Raw genomic sequence first — 6,014 nt, 5'->3', positions numbered from 1 at the left:
TACATGTTAGAATCTTGTCTAGTTTCTTTCATAGATGCCCTTTCCATTCCTAGTCTTCTCCTGATTTCTTGGCTACAGCCTCCATTGTAATCAATGTTTGATCCAAAATATAGGAACTCTTTAACTATTTCAATTTCTTCATTATCTAAGTTGAATTTTTGTTAATGGTTGACATGTTTAGATATTTGAAGGGATGTCATATTGAGGATGGAGCAAGCTTGTTTTCTGTTGTCTTTTCTGAGACCAGTACTCGGAGCAATGGATCCAAGCTACAAAAGAGATTCCATCTAAATGTAAGGAAGAACTTCCTGATGGTAAGAACTGTTTGACAGTGAAACACACTCTGTTGGGAGTGCTTTAACTGTGTATTCCTACATGGCAAGTGGTTGGACTGGATGGCCCTTGTGGTCTCTTCCAACTCTATGATTCCATGATTCTATCTTAGGAGTGGCTTAGGCATCTTCTATGATTCTAAGCCTGAGCTTGTCAAACTCCCTGAATTAGCCTGTTCTTGCCCAAATATTAAGTCCCCTTTATGAAGAGTGGGGAGTCTCCTGGAAATCACACTGTTTTACTGTTTTTGAATTTATTGTTATAGATTTCCTTGTGGTATGAAGGGAAAATCCAATGAAGAACTTTATCTTAGAAAGTATATGAAGGCAATCTTTCAGAATGAGTATCTCAGCTAGAGTGGAGAATGATGCTCTGGCCAGTTAACCCAATCCACACTGCATCATAAAGATATACTGTAATTTATAGTGTTTTGCTCACCACTATAATCCTGCAACACTTTCTCATAAGATTTGGCCTAACAGTAGATGTTAATAAATGTAGATTTGCATTCAATACCCCAAATATAGCAAAATGTTCCCTTATAGATATCACAAATCAATGAAAGGAAGAGTAACATGCACTGACTTTTTCTGAATTGTGCAGAATTGTCTATGTTACTGCCATGAAAATGCCCACTATTGCAGATCTATGTCTTGGGCATGCAAGGGAACATGGACACTGAGATGACCAGGAAGACCACTCACATCCCTGGCTTCTCAGTTCAGCTGTTTTCAAGCCTCTTTGTCCCTGACTGTGCCCAAAATAAATCCAAGCTGTGCCTTTATGTTAATTATCTGTTCTTGACAAGCTGTTCTGTGATAAGATACTGTACAACATTACAGTGCCATACCTTCCCTCATCCTCTCCCTTCTCAGCAGCAAGCAGCAATACCTCACATGATGGTCATTTAATATCTGTGAATCACAGTCTGCAGGACTAGGATCCTTGCCAGTTGGGATTTGTCCTAAGTGGTGTGAAATGACAAACAGTACATGAGATGCAGTTCAGATACCAAACATCTATGCTCAAAATTATTTTTTAAAAACAGCTTACAACTCCGCCAATCCTCCACAATGAGGAAAGAAAAAAAGTTCTTTGAATTTATTTCTTGTTAATTGATTGTCTTTCTGGCAAAACTCACTCCAAACCATTCAACCTTCTCAATTATTTTTTTAAAATCTTTATTAAGCCACCATCCCAATCCATATATTACAATAACGAAGTGAGCAGTAATATTTGCTAAAAGGAAGTTAAATGCTAGCATCCAAAGCATGTTGCAGTAACTGCTGCTTGATATGATAGCTAGCAAACCTCTGAGTTTGGCAAGAGAACAAATTCCAAAACACATACCATTGGATGAATAAAGAGAAATGTTTATTAGGGCAGAGGCAAAAGGGGTAAGGCAGAACAGCCAGAAATACAAAATCCCCAAATCGATTCAGCCCAAGTGGGAACTAGGTGGATTCGAATCAGATTCGAATCCGCCCTGGTCCCCACTGGCAGCAGTTTTCCCCGGCCTTTCCACCCTGGCCACGCCTCCCTCCATCCCCAGCTTTCTCCTATCACTGACCTCTCTTGCTTGCTCCATCCCTGGGTTCTCTGTACTGGCCCCTTGCCTTCTGGTCAACCATGGCCTCCTTACCGGCCTCCTGGGCTTCTGTGTGACCTGCTTACAGGCCTCCCCTTGCGGCTGTCCTGAACTGATTCCTGAAACTGGCACAAACACAGTGAGAACCACTATGTTTGCCGAACTGGTTTCAGAAATCAGTTCAGAAATTGGATCTAAAGGTAAGTGGGAATTAGGCCTTATTTTCTTTTTTCTCCCTTTTATAAGAAACTATATCTTTTATTCTAATTTATGTATTAATTATCTTATTTGCTAATCAGATTGAAACAATCTCTTTTTACAATATTTTAACAATGGATCTCACATTTCTTCCCCTTCTTTAGTTGTTTACCTTGCAAAAGCATCGTTAACTTGTCCATTTCAATTACATGGAATGCTTTTAGGAGCCAGTCATCTATTGTAGGAGTCTCTGGTTCTCTACATCGCTTTGCAAAAAAACATTCTCACCATTGTCAGCACATACAATATCACTTTTAAATGTTTTCTCTCCTCTTTGTCTTCTATCAAGTATAATAAACACATTTCCAGATCTAGTCTAATTTTTAACTGATATATATCTTGAATTATTTTATGGATTTCTTGTCAATATCTTTTTGTTTCTGGACATGTCCACCACATGTGAAAAAAAATGAACCTCTTTCTCCATGACATTTCCAGCAGTTTCTTTCAACATTCCTGCAAATTTTTGCTAGTCTAGATCGCATCATATACCATCTATGCATCACATTTGTAAAGTTTTCTGTTATATCCATACAGCAAACTTCAAATCACAGCCCCATAATTTCTCCCATTTTCCAATTGAATATTATGTCCTGTATTTTGAACCCACTTGATCATAGAAGGTTTTATAATTTCTGTTTCTAACTTTAGTTTTAAACACAATTTATAAGATTTAAGAAATCATTCATTTTTATATTCTATTATTATTTCTTCTAATTCTACTTTTTTCTTTTGTAATTCTGTTTAATTTAATATCCGTTTTGAATCTTTCCATAAGTTGTCGATAAGGAAACCACTGGCAATTTATTCCTTCTACTTTTAATTCTTCTTGATTTTTCATTATTGGTTTATCATCTTCCCATTTCAAAATACAGTGGACCCTTGTTATCTGCTGGGGTTTGATTCCAAGATCCCCTGTGTATAACAAAATCCGTGTATGCTCAGGTCCCATTAAATATAATGACATAGCAAAATGGTGTCCTTTATAAAAAATGGAAAATCAAGGTTTGATATTTGAAATTTATACTTTGTTTTTAACATTTTCAAACTGTGTATGCTTGAATCTGTGTATAAAAAATCTGTGTATAAGAAGGGCCGACTGTATCTTTATACTTCAGCCTTCCTTTTTCTATAAACTTTTCTCTCCTTAAAAAGGCTTTGTATGGTGATGTCCATTCTGGTATTTGCCAGTAAAATTTCTTTCTATATTTTTTCCAAATCCTTAACAGAGATCATCTTAATACATGGTTATTGAATTCCTTGTTTTGTTCCAATTTATCATACCAAAAATAAGCATGCCAGCCATACCTGGCACTGAAACCTTCCAAATTCAGTAGTCTTTTATCATTTAAGTTTATCCAGTTTTTCTACCAGTCCAGGCAGCATGCATAATAGTACAATTTTAAATCTGGCATTGCAAAAGCTCCTCTTTCTCTAGTATCTATCAAGAAACTCTGTTTTATTCTGGGCTTTGTCTAATCAATTCTTCTTCAAATATTTTATAATATATCGCAGAGAATTCATCAGATCCCAGGGCTTGTCCATTTTTAACTTGTTTTATGGCTACTTTTATTTCCATAATTGTAATGTTTTGATTTAGAGATTTTAAATCATGTGTTCATTGGAAAGAATTTTTGGCACAGAAAGATGTACACCAGTGGTTCTCAGATGGTGAGGTGGGACCCCCAAGGCTGGTATGAGAGTTGCTCAAGGTGGGCACAAGACTTGGAGACCTTGATCCCTGCTCCTTCTCCTCCTCCTACATTAAAATATGAATATACATGAATGTGTGAATGAAAATATGCACACTAAACAAACAAAATATTTTGATTCACATACTTTGTCGAGTTGGGGCCACATGTAGATAGGGAAAGGGATTGCAAAGGTAAAAAGTTAGAAAACCACTGATGTATACAATTTCTTCTCACAAGGAGGGACTTTGGCTCAATCAGTTCTCTCCTCATAGGTAGGAGCTCTCAACATCTACATTAGCACACTGATTCCTATTTTGTATATCCCCTCACATTCATATACAAATGTTTGTGTTTCCAGTTTTCACCAGGCCACCTTTCCTTAAATTACCTCTCACTTTGGATGTCGCATCAAGTTCAATGGTATCTGCAGAAATAGTCATTGTCCTATGAGGTTTCACTGTGAAGTTCAAATACTATGTTTTTTTCTGTAAAAATTCCTTCTAGACCATTGCTTACATGCAGAAGCATTCTGGAGTCATTGGTATAAAATATTTAATCCTGTATTTTTACATTTTTTATGCATGTCTTTAATATTGCCTTTAAAAACAACATCAGCTAGACCTTGTTCTTGTAAGACTGCAGACTTCAAGTGATTTTAGTTCAATTATTATTCTAGAGTTACTAAGGTATGTGTGTGTGTGTGTGTGTGTTTTGCTGAAGCTGAGGGAGAAGTGAAACTGTATGGTCCTCTTCATCAACGTGTCTGGGAAAAACTTCCTTTTGGATTCTCTTCTCCCAACATAGTCTCCCTCAGTGGCCGTTCCACCTGGTGATGAAACTTTCATGCCATTATATGAAACATCTGTGACTTAATTTACATGTTACTTTTTTTTATACTGTGCCTATTAGATTATTAAACAGTGTGCAGGAACTGTTATTTATATACTATTGAAAATATTCAGTTTTGCCTGGGTTCAACACTCATTGTCCCATCTCTGGCAAAGCAATCATTCAGTATGTACCAGCTCTGCAGGGGATAGAAGCCAATGGTCAATCCCTCCCATGCATCTTCTCTTTCCTTGTTAACTTTCCTTCTGCTCTTTCACTTCTCCCCAAACACTTTTTCTTTCTCAGCCTCACCACAACCTCCTTTAGGCAGGATGGAAACCCCCCTTGGTGCAGTGAGGCATTTACCATTCAGCCAGTCCTGCTCTAGCTGTTTTCAGAAGCCAGGAAAGGCAAGAATCCAGTATGCATGTGATGGACCTCACTTCACCAAGAATCTGTCTGCATCCTCAGGCTGCACAAACTGAAACTTATCCAATAACTGCTTCTCAGCCTTTTGGCTAAGATCAAGTGTAGTATCAATAATATTTGCTGACTGGCGTTTTGTTCGTCTGAATGTTGTGCCTCTTAATGGCGCCGTTAAAACTGGCAACCACAACAAACATTGCCGTTGTTGTGGTCATCCAAATGAGACACTTCCACATGTGCTCTGCAACTGCCCTCCACACTCGACAGCCTGGAAACATTGGCACGATGCTGTGATGAATCGACTGGCTATCCCAGCTTCAATGAGCACCATCTCTCTCAATCGAACTGTGCCTGGGACAGACAGCCAACTGAGACCTGACATAGTAATCACAGATGAAGACCACAAGAAGATTACTATTGTGGATGTCACAATCCCCTTTGAAAACAGGAAGCCAGCCATGAGGGAGGCCAGAGAACGGAAACATCAAAAGTACACCCCTCTGGCTGAGGTCCTGAGACAAAAGGGGTACGAGGTCTCTGTCCATGCATTGCTTGTTGGAGCCCTGAGTGCCTGGGATCCAGCAAATGAACCTGTGCTGAGAGTCTGTGGAGTGGGAAAGCACTATGCAAAACTCATGTGCAAGCTAATGGTGTCAGATTGAGCACATTTCTGGCCATCGTCAGTATGAGGAACCAGCTGCGGTGTTGGTAGAAAAGGAACAGTGAAGTTTCAGTCTTCTTTTCTCCCTCCCCCTTTTCTTCCTCCCCTTCTTTCCCTTCTCCTTCCTTTCTTTTTCTTTTATGGTATGCAACTGTTTGGATATGTTAGTGATTGCCATTGGTGATTTAAAGTAAAGGATATATATTTTGGTCTCCTTAGTATGCTC

General features: G+C 38.5%; 1 pseudogene; it reads left to right on the top strand.

The window, feature by feature from the left end:
• The first annotated feature begins 5,199 nt into the window (after positions 1 to 5,199).
• On the top strand, positions 5,200 to 5,348 carry LOC149309433 (U2 spliceosomal RNA; annotated as a pseudogene).
• The last annotated feature ends 666 nt before the right edge of the window (positions 5,349 to 6,014 follow it).

Source organism: Sceloporus occidentalis, unplaced genomic scaffold (assembly GCF_023333645.1).
Source record: "Sceloporus occidentalis isolate IW3139 unplaced genomic scaffold, rSceOcc1.0.p SCAF_7, whole genome shotgun sequence".
Classification (NCBI taxonomy): Eukaryota; Metazoa; Chordata; class Lepidosauria; order Squamata; family Phrynosomatidae; genus Sceloporus; species Sceloporus occidentalis.
Note: the sequence above shows the minus strand (reverse complement) of the source record. Positions and strands in the feature narration are given on the sequence as shown.